General features: G+C 44.2%; 1 protein-coding gene across 1 annotated transcript in view; it reads left to right on the top strand.

Moving 5' to 3' along the window:
* Positions 1 to 4714: 4714 nt before the first annotated feature.
* LOC135900604 (uncharacterized) overlaps positions 4715 to 23770 on the top strand; it is a 505099-nt gene continuing 486043 nt past the window's right edge. Inside the window, exon 1 of the mRNA XM_070535625.1 lies at positions 4715 to 4899. The gene's annotated coding sequence lies outside the window, so the exon portion shown is untranslated. The remainder of the gene's footprint in view (positions 4900 to 23770) is intronic.

The raw sequence follows: 23770 nt of genomic DNA, 5'->3' as shown, positions 1-23770 counted from the left end.
CAGAAACTACTACAGGTTTCAGCGCTCTTTCATGTATTAAAATAAAGCTTCGCTGTATGTAGATTACGGAGAGGTGCGTCGGATGTGCCTCTTTTTTCTTTTCTTTCGCTTAGAGTCAACTTCAGGGACACATTGACAAGAAGCTCAAGGCAAAAAGCGAGTAAGAAATTGACTCAACGAAAGTATGACAATGTTCTAGCTCTCCATTGAGGCATCGTATGTACGTTAAGAGACTGTTCGTGTTTTTGTTTCATTTGTTTATTTATTTATTGCGCCAGTATTCAAAATGTTTCTTCGGCGACTGTAGTAGACAGTTCGCTTGTTTTGTAACCGTACGGCGGCTCTTTCCTGTATTCGGGCGTAGCTGACAAGGACGGAAGTCGCAGCTACATTGTCTCCATATTATTTATTATTAGGGAACACTGAAAAGAAGCTACAGTGTTCTCTCCCTTTATATACCACGCTCGACTATGTGCGATAGCATTACAATATGCGTCCGCTGATCTCGCTGTCGAGGCGTAGATGTCTACATGGTGCTCTACACACGTTCTTGGCTTGTATGGGTACAAGTTTTGCTGGAGCCATAGAAAAACAGAAATATATTTATTTTCTTATTGCTGTGCAGGATGTATCGCTTGAACTTTACGGATTTTCCTTGCGCCTCCCCACCCCGTCCCGCTTTAGTGTAAATGAGATGAAAAAAAAAAACGAGTTGGCGCGCTTTGATGGCGGCAGCCACTCCTTGTCGCGTGGAACGCAGAACGAAGTCACAAAGTGCGCCGAAAGAGCACTGAATAAAGTGGAAGAACATGAACGTCTGCAAATATTATCGACGAAAATATTGCTGCTTGTTACTTTCTCAGCACTGCACAGCACTGCGCCATGATTTTCTTTCTCTGTGTTACTATAGATCCAGATTGGAAACAGCGGAAGGACATGAACGTTTTTTTTTTCTTTTTATAGAAGGAATCAATAGGCTTGCTCTCTAAACTGTGACCCACCCATATAATCTCATAAATATAGATATAGATATATATGGAATGGGCGAAGTAAATTGGGTGGCCTGCCGGCATTGACGGGCTAGGCCAACGCCGCAGACAGCAAGGAGGAGATAACGCAAGCTGCTCGCAGGGCTTGACCAGCGGTGACCTCGGAGACGTGATGAAAGGTGGGGGGGAGGGGGGGGGGAGGGGGGGCGGTGACATGGACGACACAGGCGCTCTTTTCCCAGCCAGTTTCGGTTTCAAGGAACCTTCCAAGGGGAAATAATTGTTTGCGTAGCTCCCACATGAACAGCGCTATTCAAAATTTGATCGTTAAGATAGGTAGTGTCGAGGAGGGGCCCCAAAGTACTCATTTGCTGTAGCCATCTATTGTGGATAATTAGAAAGTTAATTACCGTCGCTAACTAAGCACGTAATTGCGGAAATTGCTGCATATCTGGAGTCTGCCAATCTGTACAAACGAATGGTAAACATAGCGTTACCGTGATTTATATTTTTATAATTGTAGAAATGCGGTTCGCTACAAAAAAGGGATATATATATATATATATATATATATATATATATATATATATATATATATATATATATATATATATATATATATATATGGGTGCGCAATGAAGCATGCCTGTTTCACAGAAAAAACAGTAAATATTAAAATAAATAAATAACACACGCATAAATATAAATGAGCAGGACAAGACAGGGTTTAATCATCACTGGCGATTTTATCGTAAGGCTGCTGACCAGTGAAGCCCATCCGCGAGTATTGGCGTAAAGGTGTCGGCGTATATCCGGGAGTAGCGTTGTGATACATTTGCAGAAACGAGACCAATTTACATCGACCACGGAGAGTGTGATTGAGGCATTTTCGATTTAATTATAAGCCTCACCTCCCTCTCTTTCTTTCTTTACTTCTATGAGGCCATTTGCACTATGACTGGAGGCCAGTGGCCTCTACGCCATCGAAATGAAATTGGCTTTTTCCGCCGCTCGCACGTATTTGGAATTCCTTACGTTGCCAGTAAGAGGATGTTGAGCGCGTTTCCGAGCAGAAGCCGAGGGAGGTGGTGGGTGTCAGGAGCCCCTATTAAGGCAGCAGAGCCTAAGGTGCGCTCTCGGAAGTTTCGGTCCATCCGCAATTAATGGAAGCGCCGTTAGCCGAGATAATGGAGATCGAAAGAAGGAAGCTTTGTATTGCGCTATTGTGTTCTCCGCTTACGGCTCCTTTATTTATTTATTTTTTCCCTTTTCTGAGGGAGCGACTGAAATGTGCGCACCTGATCGGTAATTACTATCCCTGCTTCTCTCGCTTTATTTTTTTTTGTCAAATCCTCGTCTAAGCTTGGTTATCCTAAAACTTCAGCGCGGTTAAATTGACGCTAGAGTTTTCGCTCCTGATTGGCAACTTTGAGCAAATCATTAGGAAGAGTTAACGACCAGGAGCAGGCAAGGAATTACCCATTAATACAGGAAAGGAAAAACTAACTGGGAAATTTTTTTAGTCAATCATATGGACGTGTATTACCTTTTTTCTCTAAATGAGGAAGGCTTACATAATTTATGTTGCCGCTCTCACTATTCCGCAAGCTGCGCGGCAGCTTACTGCACTATGTGCCCCTTGAAATCGAGTCTGAGGATCGCTCTCCAATTAAGCAATGCGTAGCGGCGCAGTGGCTGCATATACGTCGGCATCGAATTTGATGTAGTTTGATACCACAGTGCCCTGCATCGGTACCCCGTCTCAGCATTTTATGCGTTTGTTTCATTGTGGATAGCAAAATGGCGCGCATAAACTCCAGACGCTGTTGCGCTGACATGAGACATTGCCTGTGCTTTTCTGCGCTCTTTCGTTACTCCATATAAATTTGTTCATCTCACTATGGTTTTTATGGTCTTTGAATTTGAGGTTGCGCATAGCTCCGCAAGCGCAGACCTTCCAGGCTGCATCCTATTGCCTACCGGAAATGGCATGCTCAGCGCTAACTTTGAATTTCGGTACGCCTGCACGACTATACAGCGAATTTCTTGGTTTCCACCTCGACATTGCTGATACTGTTTTGTGTGTTGTTGTTTATTCTTTTTCAACATGCATAACACGCGTGTAGCCTCGTCTTTCTCCGGTAGCCATTCGACCTGATGTTCCGCCTGGTTATTCCGAGTCCTTTCAGAGGCGTAGGAAGTATGCTCCGGTTTTCTCCTATATAAGCGACTACTGCTTTATGAAGCTCCAGGAGACGTGTTCCGAATCACCAGTTGACGCACAGCGATTAGAGGCATGAAATTTATTGCGACTGAAAGCAAATCTTTACCCGATGCGAAAGCGTTAGGCTTATTTGACTTGCCAGTCGCCATTGCGCATGTTCTTATGCAGCGCGTCCACAAAGACATCGGCGCGCTTGGAATGAAAGCGCGTATACGGCAGAAACCGAGAGTCAGTGGTCTGCGCATGCCTGGCGGGATTCTCAGTGCCCCGAGGGCACGACGTAATTTAAACTCTCGAATTGAGAGCGCTAGCCCAATTCATCGTAGGTGCCATCAAAAGCGTAGAGCTCCCTAGAATATACTTGAGGGAGCTCTGGCACTCCAACTGCTGAGTCACCCTGGGAATGATGGGAAGCACATGGATTTGTCTGATCTTCTTGCTTGTGGATTCAAACGTTCTTGTAGCTTTGTTTATAGCGCTTTGTACACCTTCATTGTCGCAAATTTCAGAGCAATCTGCAATGTTCGAAGTGAAGAAGACGCTGCGGACACGCATAATCGCTACTAATTGCAACGATTGACCTTGTCGAGGTGGCCAAATCTCAACGCGCTTAGCGCCTCAAAGCACTGGCTTGCCCGCGATAGATTCATAAGGGCGTTTCATATCGCTTGTCCATGTCGGCCTTCTGTGCTAGAGGTCCTATTTACGAATCCTGCCGTCGCACAATATTAATATTGTTTATTTGGTTATTTATTACGCAATACATTGTTGAAAATGAATAGTTTACAAAGTGACCAGGCCATTTGAAGCCAGAAGGACAAAGTTTAAGCAAATCGATGTGCTTACCATAATTACCATCTGGCTCAACCGCTCCCATTACAGCTGCCGTAGACACTATTGCCAGAGCTCCCTCTGCGGTTTAACACACATGCTTTACCGGCGCAAAAAATAGACATCGTCTACAGAGAAAAACACAACACTGGGAAGCGTCACTGCAGATTGTTAGCCACGTCAGTATCTTTGCATTCTGCTGAGATGGGCTTCTTTTACACGTGCGCCTGGCGCAAATGGAGGGAGAAAGAATAAGAAACCAAAAAAAAAACTCAAGTGTTTTACGTTCCAGAAAAAGGATCTAATTTCAATGCACGCCGAATAGCTGGGCACTCGCGCTTAATTTTGGCCACGTGGAGTTAAATGAGGTGCAGATAAATTTATGTACATGAGCGTTTATTGCATATCGCCCCCATCAAAATGAGGCCGTGATAGCACGCGCACCCCCGATTTCAGCAAAGCAATGCCATAGCCGCTGGCCTACCGCGACCGGTCCAAAAGAAACACTAAGATGTAACGATGTCTCGTTCATCTTTTGCGCATGTGCGAAAAATATTTAGTCTTCGACGATTTTTTGAAACTAAACAGTCGGTACTGTGGTGCTTGTGTGTGTGTGTAGGTTTTTTTTTTCTTTCTGCGTGCTGTCTGCTTTGGCGCAGCTAAAATAATTTGTAGTTGGTGTCTTGGCGAGCCCTGCGGCTTTAATTCCTGGACGCTGTGCTCTTGGCGGCCCCGGACTGGCGCGGAGGAACGCACTGCGAGAGGTGTGGTACAAGAGCCACCCGACTGCACGGCATCGCATCAATGTGCCCGCGCGCAGTATTGCAGAGCTTGAAATCACGAACAAAAGAATTGGTGAGTAGTGGTGGTGTCCCAAGGCGCTTTCTGCTGCTGCTTATTTCATAGTCAAAACCGCTGCGAGTGGTTTGCGTTGTAATTACGCCTCGTGATCGTCTCGATTTTTTCGTGTAATGCTTTCCGCTAACGGTGCTCTGCGCCTACAATGCTTGTCAGTTTATAGATTAGTTTTGTCAGCGTGTGGTTCACGGCATTTGCAAGAACGCGCTCTTGGTCTAGTTGGTCTGCTGTAATGTTATTTTCCGACGCAGAAACCGGAAGGCACATTATGTGGTGAATGCACTGCATGTCGTGTTGTGTTCATGTAATTGTCTCTTTTTCTAGTATGGAAAATAGCAACATGGTTTTTTTTTTGCTTTGTAATGTCGGCTATGCTTCGGTGCGACAGCAGACATGCTATTTGCGATGCCGAGAATGTCATGCCGTGCTGCTGCCACGTAGAGCCTCGTTGTCCTTCGGTAACCGTGATGTACTCACTCGTCTTCTTTTATTTGTAGACAGCGTTCGCCATAAGTTATTCAGTTTCATGTGTTATGGCTCAGCGTAGTACATCATGTCGGTTGATTCTCCGCAGATGGACTCAACTAAGTTGCAGGGTTGTTTAATATGGGCATCTCATCAGTGTACAGACTGTCGCCACCATCACATCTCTCCCTCCTCTCCCCCTCGCTCATTCTCCATTTACCAGCAGGCTATATGAGCGAAGCTATATGAGCGAACAGAGTATATGAGCGAAGCCTTCCATAGAAATCTTCCATACTTTTAGGCCATCCGTGGTAGTTCATAAATATTGGCGCCATATGCGCCACGTGGTTATACTTCTGATGGCACGAAGCCTAGTGTGACACCACGTCCCCGAAGAAGGGGAAAATGGAGTCACATTTGCATTGCGCTCGGTACTATAGCGTCATAATAATACATGCACCCGCATACACACGTGGATACGCGTGCGTGCATATCTGTTGCGAAATTACCAGAGCGTATCCGACAAAGGTTTTCGAAGTCGTAGCGGGCGGCCGAGTTGCGGATGGGCGCCACAGCCAGACAGAGACTACTTGGGCAGAGGGGGAAAAAAAAGTCAGGCAAGGTTACCTTCCTATGTATACACTCACGAGCAAAACAAAAGGACCCTTGCTAGCGCGTGCCGAAGTGGCCCCATCGACTACCATGGCGGCTGGACACGCCAGGCGTCGATGCCATCGCAGTGCTGATGTTCGCTCCGTATCAAACATCAGCGTGAACGTTGTTCGCGCTTTCTCCGATGCTTCGCAGTACAGTTTGCGAGTTTTGCGCGATTCACCGCTATTTGGGGCGAGCTCGACTCATTGATTTCCCTCAGCATCGGCCACTGTAAGCACATTGGCGCCGTTTCCCTTGATATTGCCGGCACTACCAGGTGCACTTTTGCAACAATAGAGATCTGCATTCCCCCCGCAGGGGCGTCTGCGTCAGCAGGCGTTTGGTGTGTTGCGACACCATGGACCCGAGCACACGAGGGTTGGACCCTCCCGCGTGTAGTCGTGCGCGGCTTAGCCGTGTCCGGGGAAAGGGGGATCCTGGAGGTTGAGCCGATGCTGGGTGATCGGACCTTTAAGGCCCCCCGGCGGAGGCAACACACCTCTTTGGCCTCTGCTTCACGTAGACGGCACGCCCGGACTGACCCACCCGGGGGAAATCGGTAGTCGCCTCTTCCTATCTCTCTCTCCTCAAACCTTCGTCTTTATCTCTCACTTTTTTACCTTTCCTGTCTTCTTCTCTCTTCCATTTACTTCCTTTCTCCACGGCGGCAAGGGTTAACCTTGTGTGGATATCCTACCTTGGGTACACCATATTTGGTTATAGTGACGGCGTACGGCTGGCGTCGTGCAGGCTTGGACACAAGCCCTGCCGCGTCCCCTCGTTGGGCTCCGTGGTGGGCGGTCGGCGCTGTTGCCGAACACACACACTTTCCTATGGCAGCTCAAATCTCTGTTGTCCATGATCGGCGTCTCAAAAGATGCCGCACCGAAGTACCGTTTCAATTCTCCTTTCGAAGCAACGCTCCATCCTTCCCCAAATACTATGTAGTCCACAGTGAAACTAACACGCCTATTAGAAAGCTTTCTCCATTCCTGGTCGCCAAATGCCTGAAAGATAAAATCGGACAGACATACAAAGCCTCCAAAATGTCTAGCGGGGACCTCCTCCTAGAATTGAATAGTAAAGATCAAGCAGATAAGCTGTCTGAACTTACCAGTATTGGCGAGGCGACAGAACACTCAATACAAGCAGGGGAGTAATATCTGAAGAAGACTTTATTGGTTTAAGCGACGAGGAACTGCTGGAAGGTTTCCAGGAACAAAATGTCACCAAAGTACAAAGAATAGTAATCCGCAGAAACGACCAAGAAATCCCCACCAAACACGTCATACTCACCTTCGGAACAAGCGTAATGCCTACTTCACTCGATGCAGGTTATGTCAAAGTCAATGTGAGACCATATATTCCAAATCCCAGACGATGTTTTAAGTGCCAAAGATTTGGACATGCTTCACATGCATGCCGAGGGCAAACAACTTGTGCTAAATGCAGCTCTAACGACCACCAATCAGAGAATTGCACCTCTTCGCCACATTGTGTTAACTGCAAGGGAGATCACCCAGCTTATTCGCGGTCCTGCCCTTGCTGGAAAAAAGAAAAAGAAGTCATTGCCCTAACTGTAAAAGAAAAAATTTCGTTCTTTGAAGCCCGAAAGCGGCTATCATATCTTCCGCGAAGAAGTTATGCCGATGTGGCGCAGGCGGGGGCAGCGCCACAGAGACCTCCGGAGTCCTCCGAGCCCACGCGCACTGGTGCCGAAGTGCCTCCTCCCGCCCCCGTGGTGGAAGCAGTCAGTACTGCTCCACCCTCTTCGGCGGCCCTGCAGACACCAGTCCCACAGGGCCCTAAAATCAAACGAACTCCAAGGCCCGAGGCGCGTGTCTCGGCGCCTAACTCTCGGTCCTCCAGCGCCTCAGAGAGAGCGATGGAGGTCGACACAAAAACCCCGGTGTCATCGACACCGAAGGACAAGCGCTCTCTAGAGCGCGGTAAGAGGGACAAAATCCCAGTAACCACTCAAATTAAGAAAGCGATAACCTAAAGGTTATCGCTCATTTCTATTAGCCTTTTTATCCATGTCACCTATAATCCCACCTCTTAGTTTTTCGTAGTGCCATTTCTTACCCTTCAATTCCAAGATGGCTTTTATTATTCATTGGAACTGTAGAGGCTTTTTACATAACTTAGGTGACATCAAAGACTTGTTAAGTAACTTCTCTCCTGTGGCCTTGTGCTTACAAGAAACAAACTTAGGGGAAAAGCATAAAAACATTTTAAAAGGATTCACCGTTGTACGGCGCGATCGTACTCAGGCGAACCGGCTTTCGGGTGGCGTAGCTATAGTTCTACAGAACGGCATTGCAGCTAGAGAAGTTACCATTAATACTCACTTGGAAGCCATTGCTGTCACGGTTTTAGAACATAAAACCATTACCATTTGTTCAATGTACATTCCACCACATTCCCATTTTACTGTAGGAGATATGGAGTTAGTCTTAAACCAGCTACCCAAACCTTTTTTAATTACAGGTGATTTTAACGCTCATAACATCTTATGGGGTAGCAAAACAACTGACACCAGGGGACAAACACTTGAAGATTTTATCCTGAGTAACGAAATATGCCTTTTAAACACTGATGCGCCAACCTACTGCTCCCCAAGCACAGGAGCTATGAGCTGTCTTGATCTGGCGCTGTGCACTCCATCTCTCTTGATCGATTTTAAATGGAGTGTTATTAACAATCCTTATGGTAGTGATCATATGCCCGGCATTATTAAAAACACATCTCCTTTCCCTACAGTCCCACTAAGACCACCCCGTTGGAAACTCCATCTAGCAGACTGGCCTCTCTTCAGCGAGAAGGCCAGTCTTGACCACATATCAGATCAACAAACAATAGACGAAATGAATGAAAATATTATTGCCTCCATACTTACTGCAGCAGAACAGACGATCCCGCAGTCCTCCGGCTTCTTAAGGAAAAAACTAAAACCCTGGTGGACGAATGAATGCACTCAAACTAAAAAAGCACAAAACAAAGCATGGGGTATCTTTCGGCGATATCCAACATATGATAACCTCCTGAATTTCAAAAAAGCAAAGGCGAAAGCCAGGTACACGCGTAGGCAAGCCGAAAGACAGTCCTGGAAAACCTATGTATCCTCCATCAATAGCTCAATAACATCCAAAAGAATGTGGGATCAGCTTCGAAAGTTTAGAAGCGAGTACGCTCCTTATAAGATCCCTATACTGTCACCTCCAGGTACACAAACGAATTTAAGAGAACAAGCAGGTATATTAGGGCAGCATTTCCATAACATATCAAGCTCACTAAACTACTCCACTGAATTTCAAAAGTATAAACAATCAGCAGAAAAACAAAAACTTCCGACAGCAGGAAGTTCCGAGAAACCATATAATGCAACCTTAACACTTTCCGAAGTTAACAGAGTACTCACTACCGGCAAAAAAACAGCGCCAGGTCCGGACAGAATACATTACACAATGCTCGCACACTTATCTTCAAAAGCAGTTAAGACATTGCTCCGCTTTTTTAACATAATCTGGGAAACAGGAAAAATGCCGAATGCGTGGAAAAAAGCCATTATAATCCCTTTCTTGAAAGCTGGAAAGCATCCTACAACAGCTACAAGCTACCGACCTATAGCACTAGCAAGCTGTCTCGCCAAGTCCTATGAATCTATTATAAACATCAGATTGACATACCTCCTCGAAAATGAGAACCTGCTCGATAATCATCAGTGTGGGTACAAGAAAGGCTGCTCCACAACAGATCATCTAGTTCGGTTAGAACACGAGATACGTGCGGCCTTTCTACAAAAGCAATATTGCCTCACAGTTTTCTTTGATCTCGAAAAGGCGTACGACACAACATGGAGGTTCGGTATTTTAAGGGATCTAGCGGACTTAGGGATCCGCGGGAGAATGCTTAAATGTCTCGCTGATTTCATGTCCGATCGAACATTCCAAGTGCGTTTAGGAACGGTGCTGTCCAGCGTATTTATTCAGGAAAACGGTGTACCTCAGGGATGCGTATTGAGCACAACATTGTTTGTGGTGAAAATGAACTCGCTCAATAATGTAATTCCATCTTCTATAATGCATTCACTATATGTGGATGACCTTCAAATTGCATGTCGTGCATCGAACATGGCAAGCTGCGAATGACAAATTCAAATTACACTAAACAAACTAGCGCAGTGGGCATCTGAAAACGGCTTTCGCTTCTCAAGTGAAAAAACGATTAGTGTTGTCTTTACACAAAAAAGAGGCCTACAACCAGATCCCATCCTTAAGCTACAGGATGCCACACTACCCGTGAAACAAGAACACAAGTTTCTGGGTGTTCTGTTTGATAAAAAGTTTAACTTTCTCGCACACATCAATAGTATTAAAATCAAAGCGAACAATGCACTTAACATTCTAAAAATCCTCTCCCGGAAACGGTGGGGCTCTGACCGTAAATGCCTGCTACACATCTACCGCACTTTGGTGCGTAGCATATTAGACTATGGTAGCATTACATATGGTTCAGCCAGACTATCTTACGTCCGACGACTTGATCCAGTCCACAACTTAGGACTACGACTAGCATGTGGTGCTTACAGAACATCACCTATACAGAGCTTACATGTTGAATGTAATGAACCTCCTTTACAGCATCGCAGAGCGCTACTAACTTTTTCCTACATACTCAGAATCCGATCCTCACCACAACACATATACTATAACATCGCCACAAAGTGCAGCTCACGCTTACATTACGCAAATAAACCAAACATGATTAGGCCGCTTATCTTGCGATACGAGGAATACTGTCGGGATTATGACATCCCTCGGGAAGTCCTCCAGGTTGCCAGAAAGCCAGAACGTTTACCCCCGTGGTGTGATTTCACAGCGTTATGTGATTGGACACTAACACATCTAAAGAAAAGAGACACACCACATCAACACATTATACAAGAATTCCGATCTCTTCAAGACAAGTACATAAACTACATAGAATTTTATACTGATGGCTCCAAAACGGAAAAACACGTGGGTGTAGGGGCTGTAACAGAAAATTGGGAAACATGTATTCGATTACCTCAGCATGCCTCTGTCTACACAGCCAAAGTGTACGCGATATGGACGGCAGTTCAAAAGATCACTGCTGACAAACTTCAAAACACTGTCATATACACAGATTCATTAAGCGTACTGAAGGCTCTACACATGAAATCCCAAAGTGAACCCTTGTTAGGCGATATTTTGAATGCATTAACGTCAAACAAATATGGCAGATCAATTAAGTTATGCTGGGTACCAAGCCATGTTGGTATATTGGGTAACGAAGCGGCGGATAGATGCGCATCAATGGCAGCGTACAAGAACATTCAAAATACAGCACTTCCATATAAAGACAGTGTCAATGCGATTCGGAAGGCCTTGACGTCAAAATGGCAACGCGATTGGGACACTTGTTTAAGCAACAAGCTTCATCTAATTAAACCTGTCATTGGAGAGTGGAAATCATGCAGTCACCAGCAACGATTCTACGAGGTGATCTTGTGTCGACTTCGAATTGGACACACACATCTGACGCACAATTTCCTTCTCCGAAAAGAAAACCCGCCAACTTGCGAAAAATGTAATGAAGCTCTTACAGTCATGCACATCTTAATAACATGTCCACACATCGATACACTGAGACGGAGGTTTTTACACAGCCTGTATAAATTGCACATCCCATTACACCCTACCCTATTACTAGCAGATGACCCCCTAGTGCCATTTCCTAACCTCTTCGACTTTTTAGAAAAAACTGGCTATTTACACCAGCTATAATGTAATGCAGGTTTACCTGCCCTAACGGTCCTTTTTATTTTGTCGTGTGACTGGCGCAGCATGGCCTCAGTTGCCTTTGTCCCACTAAACCCAAACTAACTAACTAACTAACAGATCTGCACTCCACCTTACTGCTGCATGCCTTTCTGTAAAAGGCTGGACATTGGTGTTAAGATTTTTCAAAATCATTCCAAATAAAACTGTTCAGCCGCAGTTAAGATAGAAAGGCGATTATTATTATTATTATTATTATTATTATTATTATTATTATTATTATTATTATTATTATTATTATTATTATTATTATTATTATTATTATTATTATTATTATTATTATAAACTTGACACGTTGCACGAAATACGAAAACAAAATTGCGGCATCGCAACTGTCCTGCAAAAACGTAGTACAGGAAAAGGGTTGCTCAGGGCTCAATATTAGCCTCAGCTGTGCACTGCGTACCCCCTCATTCTTATTTTGCTTGCTTTCTGGCCGATTTCAAAGATTGAAATCAGCGCTAACGGAAGAAGCTTTTCTTCTTCTTCTGTAGCAGCGGCCGCTAGTTTTCGTGACCAACAATGCTGGCGTGGAGGCATTCTTTTTGTTTAACAAACGAATCAACTGTTACAATATGCATATTCAGAGACGCTAGACCATGGAAAAAGATACCTACAAGCACCTTATTTCTCATTATCATCCTGACTCGAAAGCGTCAAGTTCCTAATTATTGCTTATTTTGAACGAATTCTTTTTACAGTTACACGCATTGGTTCCTCTATGATTTTAATTTGTTCATTATACTCTCCGTCATATATACTCTCCGTCACTTGCGCATGAATGAACGCTTAGCTTCAAGTTTGGTGCGTGTAGTCTGAGAATTTTGCTACAAGGCTGCTCTCTCATGTTGCAAAACATAGCAATACGTAATATAAGTACTAGCAATTAAAGCTACGAAAATGCTTATAAACATTTATTATAGCACCTTTTAGTCTGTCTGATGCAAATTCAAGCCACTGCAGAGGCCTGTTTAAGCAGAAGAATGCGATATTGCTTAGAATTTGGAACGAAATCAAGCGGATGTCATCGCTTTTCTTTTTCGGAAATATGAAGTGAAGCTTTGTTTTAGATAAGCCCCTAAAAGTGACGCTCAATTGTTGAAAAGGCTTCGAAGAATAAATACTATTGTTACGTTTATTTACATAGCTTTCATACTAAACCTTGTACATGGTAGCAGTTAGCCCGAATGGGAAATCAAAAGAACGGTAGTGAAGACTTTAGGGACTCTTAAAGGCAAACAATAGAGTGGTGCGCTTTTGGCATAGACCTATTGTGGCAGATTTTGTTTCTGCCTGTAGCGCGCAACCTAAGGCCAAATTACAACTTGTATGTTTTCGCACGTACTGTACCATTCGAGTGTTCTCTCACATAAAAGAGGAACCGCTTTTAACTTAGCTCAGCATAAAAAAATAAAGAAAATAACCGGCCGCTGTAAAGGCACTAGCGACAGAGAGAGTAGAAAAAAATAAGAAAATGACGTACAGCAGACCGCACCTATCCGCAGATGACAAAGCAACAAGAGGGCAAAAACTATACCTTGATTATTCGAGAAAGCTTCTCATTCTACGTAAATTTCTCAATGCAGTCCGAACCATACGCCGTTCGTGATTGTGCGCGGAACAAGGGGCTGCTGCATCCGTTCGATTTTCTTTTTCTTTGCTCGGCAGCGAAAACCAGGTTATAAGAAAAATAAATAGATAAGAAGAAAGAGACAATCATACTTTTAGGCCTATCTAATACAAGTGCGCAGCTGAATATTTCTCGCACGGTATAGGCCTTCCGGTTTACTAGCAGTTGCTATGGCATTGACGTTTTCTTAACTATATACGCCTCTCTTCGGTCACTCCTACTAGAGCGTGCAGATATTTTTTAAAGGAAGGCAGAATATCTCCGCTTCAGTTATGCCAAAGATATACTGACACGCCTAAAGAGAGAAAAGGGGAAAGAGGGAAATGGCCGGGACGTTTACAAGATGTCTTTCTCGATGAAAGATTAGGCGAGCTGTAGATGAGCTAAGCTGAAATGTTCAATTCAACTGGTCGAATAGGCGGCGAAGCTCCACGACAAGCGTCCGCATTTGAGTATGTTCTGTGCGTGCTCAGTGAACGTAGTTTACTTGATGAGAAACTAATAATTGTTCCGTTTTAAGGTGCACAGAACACTCCAACGCACATGAAAGTCAAGTCAAACGTCGAACCACTGCGCCAGGCATTGGAAGAAGTTCGGCAGAGAGGTTCGTTATCGCCAGTGTAATTTACAAGAAACTGGTTTGCGATACTGTTATGGTTCTAGATAAATACAATGCAATATTACTAAAAAACAAATGGTGGCCCGTGCTTATGCGACCGGCCGTCAACGAACCTGTGCTATTACTACCGGGCTTAGTATCTAATTTATGTGCGAATATAACTAGTAGAAAGTATTGATAAAGAAAAGTTCGGCAGCATGTTACACTCCGGTAACACGTGAACGTGAAAGCCTGCTGCACACTTGGCGGTGCGCCTTCTCGCATAGTCGCGTTGCTGCTTTCTCAGTCCGGCATCTTGGGCTCGTTTTCGAAGCTTAGCTGCGGCTTTGCGCGTCCGTGTAGCGGTGCAGACTCGTGCCTACGACGTTTCTCTTTGAGTTTACGTTGCGCACTCTATGCAAGGGATTGAAACGTGTGCTGTTCTGTGTGTCGTATGGAAGATTTCAAAAAAATATAAACACTGTTCGCATCACTTTGCTGAGCGCTTGTAGCCTCAGCTTTACGGGGGTGTGAGCCATTGTAATTTTTTTTCTTGCTTACTGGGGTATGAGCCCTTGACATGGGCACGAGTTTTTTTTTTTGGCACCATTCGACTAACGCCACGTTTCTGTGTGTTGTAAGCGTAATTCCAATGAATGTATGCACTGCGCGCTTCACTTTGCTGTGGGCTTGTAGCCTCTGCATTACGATAGGGATGAGCCATTGCAATCTTTGCGTACTTAGGAGGGTATGAGTCATTGCTGATGACGATAGTTCTTGTACCATTGGAGCGGACGATGCGTTTTTCTTTTTTCAGGCTCATCGGGGGGTATGAGCCACTTAAAACTTTCACCTTAAAATCTGAAAAGGTATACATTGTTGGTTTTTATAAACAGACTCTTCGAGCCTTCTGTTTTAGTGCAATGTTATTAGTGCAATGACAAATCGCCCTTGACGGATATATATATATATATATATATATATATATATATATATATATATATATATATATATATATATATATATATATATATATATATATATATATATATATGATTTAGTGCTCTTACATTCATTGTGTTAGTACTTCGTTTTCGAATAAGACGGACATGTACGAAATAAAAGACGAACACTTTTCTAGCGTTATATGCCCCCAACAGCTAAATGTAAACCTCGGACCGTCAAAGGCTAACGAAGTACTAACACAAAAATTTATATAAATATATATATATATATATATATATATATATATATATATATATATATATATATATATATATGTAGCCAAGAAATCGAAACGCCAAAACAGCAGTTGAAAGGACCGGGGCTGTTGGGCTAGTTGGCATGGTATCATGTACACTTGAGCTCAAAGCACACAGAGACATAGACAGTAAGGACGGGCAAGCGCCGTTTCCCGTCTTTTCGGTCTACACCCATGTGAGGGGTTTGCGCTAAAGGGTACATAAAGAAAATCTGCGCTTTGGGCTGCGGTATGCGGCTCTACCGAAACTACGACGTGCTGCTTTTTGCTAACAATTGCATTGCAAGTGAGGTGTTTACTACACGCAATTCTGTCGATCTTTTCGGGAACGCCACCACAAACCGGAACGGGAAGTACATTCATCAACCGAAATCGCAATTTTCCCACTCAATGACCCCTGATACGGAACGAAGCTGCTGACATGGTCGAGGGCATCGTTGAGTCCTTTTACCCCCTAGATTCCGAGTCTGCACCGAATTCTCCCTACGCCTTTCGGCGGGGCGTTGACAGGGTGCGAGGGAGAAATTCAAATTACATGCCCTCCCGGCACGCGCCTCAGCGTATGCCCGGAGTGGCCCGGCGGAAACGTTGTCAAACTGGCGCGACAAATCACGTTGGCCTGATGAATATTAATATCCGCGGGAGTGCGAACGCGGCCATCATTTATCAAAAGCCTAGACACGCGCGGTGGTCTCACGCAAGCGCGCACTGACGCCAACCGCTGATACGGTGGCGTCGGCGAATATGTCAAAGCACAGCCTCGTCGGTCGACCCCACGCTGACGTGGAATTAAATATTTGTAGCAGTTCCTCGGAGTCTCTGAGCTCGCTGTTCTCTGTTCAGCAGTTTATTTGCACCCACATGATACCCAGCAGCTGCCCTCTGTTACCTCCCACGAGCTAAGTTGGCTGCAGTCGGCTACCGCACGCACGAATGATTAACATAGAGCAACGCTGGGATTCACGACGGCGGCACGAAAGGTTTATGTCGTCCAGCTTACTCTGCTGCCTTCTTAACACAGCAGCTTGCTGTTGGGCCCTTTCCTTCGTTTGCGGGCGCTGATGAAAAAGTTTATACATATCTACTAAGTCCTACAATAAACATTAAATGCGCTTACCTGCATTATACCCGTTTGTATCTTTTCCTCCGTTTTTTGAGAAATTTCGTTCTACTCTCTCTTAATCTTCCATCCACACCCCCTGTTTCCCCATCTTTGCCACCTATAGGTGTACATATTTCTATGAAACACCACTGTCGACAAGTGAAACGCGAGTAAGTTCGCGCTAACTAGAGCGCATTCTTTTGTTTTCCTCTTTCTCGAATCCGTGTAACTTCATTACCTTAAAAGGACGTCTTGTTGGGCGAGTTGGTCACAAATCATCTTGGGTACTAGGCGCGAACACACATAAGAAACAATGAAGGGGACGGGACAGAGCACCACTTACAACTGCCGTCGCATATACCTGTCGCGCAGTTGTAAGTGGCGCTCTGTCCCGTATCATTCCTTGTTTGTTGTGTGTGTTCGCGCCTAGTACCCAAGATGAACTTCAATATGATTCCGATAATTTGGCCTTGTGTTTAGCCTGCACCATTCTTTTGCGACCGGGTAAGTACTGCTGCAATGCTTTTCTCTTGAAGCTTTATGTGTAAAAGTGGTCCAACTTTTTAAATTCCTTCTAGCGTTTGAATTGTCCACGATGTTACAGTTATGATGCATGAGAGGCGCAGGCACGAGTACTATTGCCTATAGTGTGGATTTGGTGTGCGTTCGGTGTGCGATTTGGTGTGGTGGACACGTTCGCGCCCTTTACGCTAAGTATACTTGCCGTGAAAGACGAGTTTTCAGAATGCGTTACCAGATGGCGTTGCCAGACAGCGTGGTCTAGTGTTCCTGTATATGCTCCCGCAGGGAGCATACACAGGAACACTAGCGTGGTCACCACTACTCGTGTTTCTTGCTGTGCAAATGGTTTCCTCTTATCGCTGAACTCTTTTAACGATGTCCGCTACGCCAGGCGAGCATCTGCCATTGCAAGGATATACAAGCGATGGTCTGCGTTGTAGCCGTCGCGTGACTTATCGCTCACTAGAACGACTATCCTCGCTGTACAGAGCGCGGGTACAACAGCGTAACAATAATACTTACAGAACTCGCTCACGGGCTAGTCAATTTTTTTTAAGCGACAACTGCCGCGTGAACTCTATGCGAATGTCCCATTCGCCCTGTGGCCTTTCTTGCGTCCGTCGGGATGACGCTGGGGTTTCACACCTTCCTGAGAAGGAAATCGTATTCCACGAATACCGTATAACGTTCCCTGGAAACGCAAATTTCGCTTCTAAGGAAATAGGACCAATGTTAACATCGGAGCGCAAAATGTTTAAAACTAAGGTGGTGTCAGGTGCCCCGATTGGGTATCACCTTGCATGTGCAACAGCATATTGCTTTATGAAAAAACTTTTACGGCCGCAGTGTTTCTGCAGTGGCGCCACCATTCATTAAAGCAAGTGAATTTTCCACAAATATAACTTGTAGGTTTTTTGACCTAGCTGTTTCGTGAGACCTGAGATTTAAATGAATGTTCATGCCCATTTTCGATGTCTGTAACAAAACAACATAGCAAATACAGTTGTCACGAAACATAAGAACTAAGGGCGTTTAAATCTGTCCATAGCAAGGAACAATAAGAACAGTTTTTGGCGTCATGTTCGTTTCGTATCCTAATGCCAGTACCAAGCCCTCTAATGCCAGCGTAAGTAGCATAAAGAAGAGCCTTATTCTAACTGGTAAATTAGAAAAGAAAGGAAACTAGACCTTAGAATATATAGGGTGGGTGTAGGCGCTCATTATCATCTTTTTCAGGCGGTGGTGACGCCTGTATTGATTAGGACAAACGACATTTCGAAAACTTAAATTTGGCGAACAGCGCTGACCGGAACAAAAAAAGAAAAAGCGAGACAGGCAAAATGCACACCAAATGCTCGCCTCACTAATTACACCACTACACGTAGAAAAGCAAGCGCTATGTGATGTCGGTAGTTCGGTGCCTATAGCTCAGGATGCTGATGACTGGGCACCGTGACCTGGAGGCGTTAACGCATCGTGCTAAAAGCATACTTCGTGGAGCCAGCCTTAATCAGAGGAAAGTAAAAAAGAAGGCTATGAACTTTGGAAGCAGAAATTTTGAAGCAGACAGCAAGAATCCCATCACGTAAGACGTGAAAAACACAGAACACCGCTTATTTATGTTATATGTGACGTTTATTTGATATTTATAATATTAGTCATATATGATAAGGCGCACACGCTTCAAGCGAAAACGTCAAGCAGCAGGCGGAGGGGGCAAAAGCAAACAGTTTTAGTTCACGGAACGCTTAGCACAGCGCTTAGGACCACGTCTGATTGCTGAACGATCGCTTTTATTTTCTCTTTTTTTCATTTCTTCACCTCTGTTAGTATTTTCCCGCCGCGATGTCATTGCTCGAAGCACTACTGAAAGCTGCGCTCTTGGGTCGGCGAGAAAATGACCGTTCAGATCCCATCTTTCTTTGAATAGTCGTTTGCAATTAGAGACGAATGGGATCTAAGAGCACTCCTCGTTGCTCCTGCGAATGGTGCGACCGGTATTAGACTATAGGTCCCCGAATAGTCAGCAAGAGTCTTGATTTAGAGCCATATTTAAAGCTTGGTGTTCATCCGCTGGTTGGTCCGACCCAGCAGTAGTCGGTACTGAGAAAATCAATGCAGCGCTAGCGTTTTTACTTCCTCCAAAACTATTAGTTCTCCTGGAGACCGGCTGGGATTTTATAGCTTGCGTGTGCACTAAGAAATTGCTTGGGGAACAGTAGAAAAATTGTCAATTTTATGCTTGTTTTTTTTGCTTGTTTTCTGTACAAGTAGCGCATCGAATGCGGTCTTTTCTCGGTCTTCTTTTTTCCTGTTTTTGCCCCAAGATCGCCTTCCTCAAGGCAGTATAGGAAACACGGTGCGCGACCTCTTAACCTCACTATTTTTTCTTTCTTTTCTCTTTCTCTCTCTCTGATAATTCGACAAAATATGCAAGGGAAAATAATGCCCGCCAATTCGAAAACATGCCTGCAGCGAAGATGCAGTCCTCCTTATCGGCTTCAATCACACTGTTCAATACATAACCCTGCAATGTACAAACGTTGTTCCACCACATGTCGAAAAATTTTAACATCAGGTTAACCTTTATGTCTGGCCCTGAAGTGCACATTTGGACAAGATGAACAATGGAATGTTCTTTCAGTAATTGCCTAATAATTTTAGTAAGTAATTATTGTTGATACTGTTTGCTGAACTATCCACTACTGAAAACTCCCTCCAGCGTATCAGGAACGCTACTATTTAGTGCGCTATAAAATCACAATTCTTAAATCAAAATTTTGCACTATTGAACTGAGCGCAACCTAAATGATACGCTGGACAGTGGAGGGTTAATAGTTGTCGCTGGTGCGATGCGACATTTCTCGTTGCACAAAATATTGAGACTGCGGTTTCACACATCGCAGCTGCAGGAAACCACAATAGCGCTGCGCTGCGGTTCTTCAAAGAATCACATGCAATCTTCCGCTGATAGCTTTTCGTGGCCTGGGCGGCGCCAGTACACATGGACTGCCGACTTCTTCTTCTTCTTTTAATTTTTCACACCCGTTTTCATTCTCCAGGCTAGCCAACAACGCTTAGTCTTTGTCATCGTTACTGCCTCTTACTTATCCATTTCTATTCTTTCCTCTGCGCGAATACTGCTTGCCCCTTGCTTTTGTCCGTTTTAGTCTTTATTCCAGGTCTTAGGGCCTGCGCAGATCAGTACTTGGAGGAAACAGCTGTGCGCCGGCTGGCGATAACAACGACCCCACTCGCAGGAAATGTATAGCTGTCACACATTCAGCGCCCCGCCATGCGAAACGTGGCGCTGTATAGCTTGAGCTGACGAGCAAAAGGGAGACAGCGAGAAGAAAAATGAGATTGCGCAAAAGGTTATTGCGTGCCAGCTCGACGTAAATTGAATTAACTGCAGCCGCAAGCTGCTTTGTATGACGGGGCATGCTTTTCCTCAAGGGAGCATCCGCGAACACACCTTGTCAGCAGAGGTAAAACACTAGCCATAATCACTTCATATGATGCCTAACTGGTCTTGAGTTGCTAGCTATCGGAGTAGCGGATCAGACTCGCACGGGGCTGTTTATAGTGCGGATACAGAGGTACCGTTTTCTCTCTTTGCGCATAACTTTACTCTATAAATTGTCCTGTGTAGCGCGAGAATTCCAACATTTAGTAGTTCAGTGCAGTAAAGCTTGAAGTCCCGCCAATGAATAAGTGGTGTAACGAATGAGCATGGATCACCTGCTTTATGTACAAAGACAAATAAAGGAAAAAATAGCCTAATGCTATGTCGCCCACTGTCTGGTTTCAACCCAATTATCGTACAACTTTGTCCACAGCCGACTTGAGCATATAGTTAGAGCGGCAGCAGCTTTTACAATCATTTCTTCTTTTCTGAAAGGCGTCCTTTCATGGCGGCTCGCTGATGTGGTGTGACAAATAGATATGCTGCGAATGCAGATTGGTTCCCGATTTTCCAAACTTTCTGGAAAACTTCTATTGAAGAAAGTGAACGAGATGTGAAGAGGAAGCTCTCTTTATTGTTGCCAAAGCTTTAATGTTAAATAGAGAAAGATAAATATTTACTTGTCTATTTTCGACTCGTTTCCCACTATATCAGGCTCATAGCTCTCGTCGTATCCAAGTAAAGTAGAAATGCTAGAGCTTAGGCGCACTTCGCACACAAAAAAAACTAACCCGTGCTTTCACTGCGCCTAACTCGCTTATGCCCAGACACAGGTCCTGGCGCGAAATGTGCAAAAACCCCCTTCTACGTAGATTTAGATGCACGTTAAAGAACCCCAGGTGGTCCAAATTTCCGGAGCCCCCCCACTACTGCGTGCCTCATAATGAGATCGGGGTTTTGGCACGTAAAACCCCATAATTTGATTTTTTAAAGCACAGTTCCACTTCAAGAAAATTTGGAAGAACTTGTTAACCTGTAATTTTATCCTTGGAGAGTACGACTGCACAAGAAAGATTAATTTTTTAATAAACCAATTAGTAAAGTAATTAAGTAGTTTAATTTTAAATTTAATGAACTATTCATATGAAGAAATTTGCTCCAGTGTATCAAAATCGTTATGCTATGCGTTAAACTTCCCGTGCTTGAACCAAAAAAAGACCCGCCGTGGTTCCTTAGTGGCTCTGGGGTTGGGCTGCTAAACACGAGATCGCGGGATCGAATCCCGGTCATGGCGGCAGCATTTCGATGGGAGCGAAATACGAAAACACTCGTGTACTTAGATTTAGGTGCACGCTAAAGAACCCCAGGTGGTCGAAATTTCCGGAGTCCCCTACTACGGCGGGTCTCCTAATGAGAAAGTAGTTTGGCACGCAAAACCCCATAATTTAATTTAACCGAAAATTTTAGGCATAAGAACAGCCTAGATTATGTGCTACACCGCGCATTACATGGTTTATTTGATAATAAGCGTTTATGTATCAAAATAGAACACGGACAATAGCTAAATAAAATCCTGCCTGTCTGCATGCTTTTAAAAGATCAGTGGTGATATCGGCTACCACATGTGTGCTCGCCTCAAAAACAGCATGAAGGATGCAATAGCAGTTTTATGATAACAATAAATGCTGTATTGAAGCATTTACTGATCACGGGAAACCTTGATAGAAGATGCTTTCACCATGCGAAATGAATTTATTGCGTTAGTGGTACATGCAAAAGTCCCCAACACGCGTGCTGAAAATATTTTTCTAGATGAAATTGAGCAGCTTAGCACTTATCTTGTTTTTATGCAAAATTGCAATAAAGTGCTGCGTAACTCATTTCCCTGTCGTTTGATAACTTCAAATATTTCTCGAGAAAGTTATTAGTGGTCTAAACTGCAACAGCGTGACGAATGTACATAGACCGTAGAAGAGACCAAGAGAGCGATATTTCTTATCTGTTTGGTTTTTTATTTGTTCTGCGTTACGGTCATACATTTTGGACCCTCTGCTAGGCACCTGGTGCCTAATTATCATAATTGCCTTTTCTGCCAAAGTAACAGTGCCGAATGCCTTAATAGCGCTCCGCTTCACGTAATTGGTTGCATAAGTCATCTGTTTTTTTTTATTTTTTTATTCAACTGAAATTCCACGTGTTTCCTAGACGCGCAGCCTTTGTAGTATGTATGTTTATATAAGTTGTTGCCGAAATACAAGCGTTTTGTGCGATGGTCTAGCGGGCACACTTTGCCAAGGAATGGCTACCCTTGTGTCGTGACGAAGCTGGTGCGCCATGAAAGTGCGACGCGTTTTCGGCGTCCTGTATTCGACAGAGACTCTCCGCACCACCTTCACAAAACGCAACACGCACTGATAAACGCCACCGCGTCCAGAAGGCACACTTCGGTAGCCATTCACGCCCCACACTTTGTCCGTCTGCGCGAAGGCAGCGCCTGCTTTCGTACGCGCGCTAAGTGGAAATAAGAAATGAACTACTCTCTGATCGAAAGGCAATTTAACGGAAGTAGCATAAATAAAATTTTAAAGCAATGTCACCAATGTGTATGTAATTCTCCCTTCTCTAGTTTTTGGATAGATTATAGCAACCCCCCCCCCCCCCCCCTCAGTGTTTGGTTTACACTGTTCCACTGTCAAGCGATACCGCATGTCATTTTGCGTCCCTTTCAAAGGGAGGGAGAGGCAACCAATGTTTAATCAGACAAATGTTTGGCAAAGCCAAATTATATATATATATATATATATATATATATATATATATATATATACAGGTAAGCAAATTCGTCAGGCTACTTTCAAACGTACAGAACATGAGCGATGCTGCAAGGTAAACAAAACAAGTATTTAATTTCAATAGTTGTGACCACTGGACTGATCTTCATTTGGGAAGATGAAGATCGGTCCACCGGTCGAAACGTTTGAAATTAAATACTTGTTCTGTTTACCTTGTAGCATCGGCCTGATGAAGATTCCCAGTTGAAAATGACAACAGAGGTTGTGTTCAGTACTACAGAAATTTCTGTTGTACAACAGGATTTTTCTGTAGTAACTACAGATTCCTGATAGAGCGACAGACTTTTCTGATGTACAACAGACATTTGTTGTTGCTACTACAGAAGTACAGTCTGTTGTATGTCTGTTGTTACAACAGAAAGCTGAAGCTCTACAACAGATTTTTGTAGTACTACAGAAAAATTTGTCATCACTACAGGCACCCTGTTGTCCCAACAGAAATGTTCCTGAAGTAACCCGAAAAACTTCTGTAGTGCTACAGAGAGCTGTTGAAATACTACAAAAACCTATTGTG

The sequence above is a fragment of the Dermacentor albipictus genome, chromosome 3 (genome assembly GCF_038994185.2).
Source record: "Dermacentor albipictus isolate Rhodes 1998 colony chromosome 3, USDA_Dalb.pri_finalv2, whole genome shotgun sequence".
NCBI lineage: Eukaryota > Metazoa > Arthropoda > Arachnida > Ixodida > Ixodidae > Dermacentor > Dermacentor albipictus.
The sequence above is the reverse complement of the archived record's forward strand: the minus strand, read 5'-3'. Positions and strand labels throughout refer to the sequence as shown.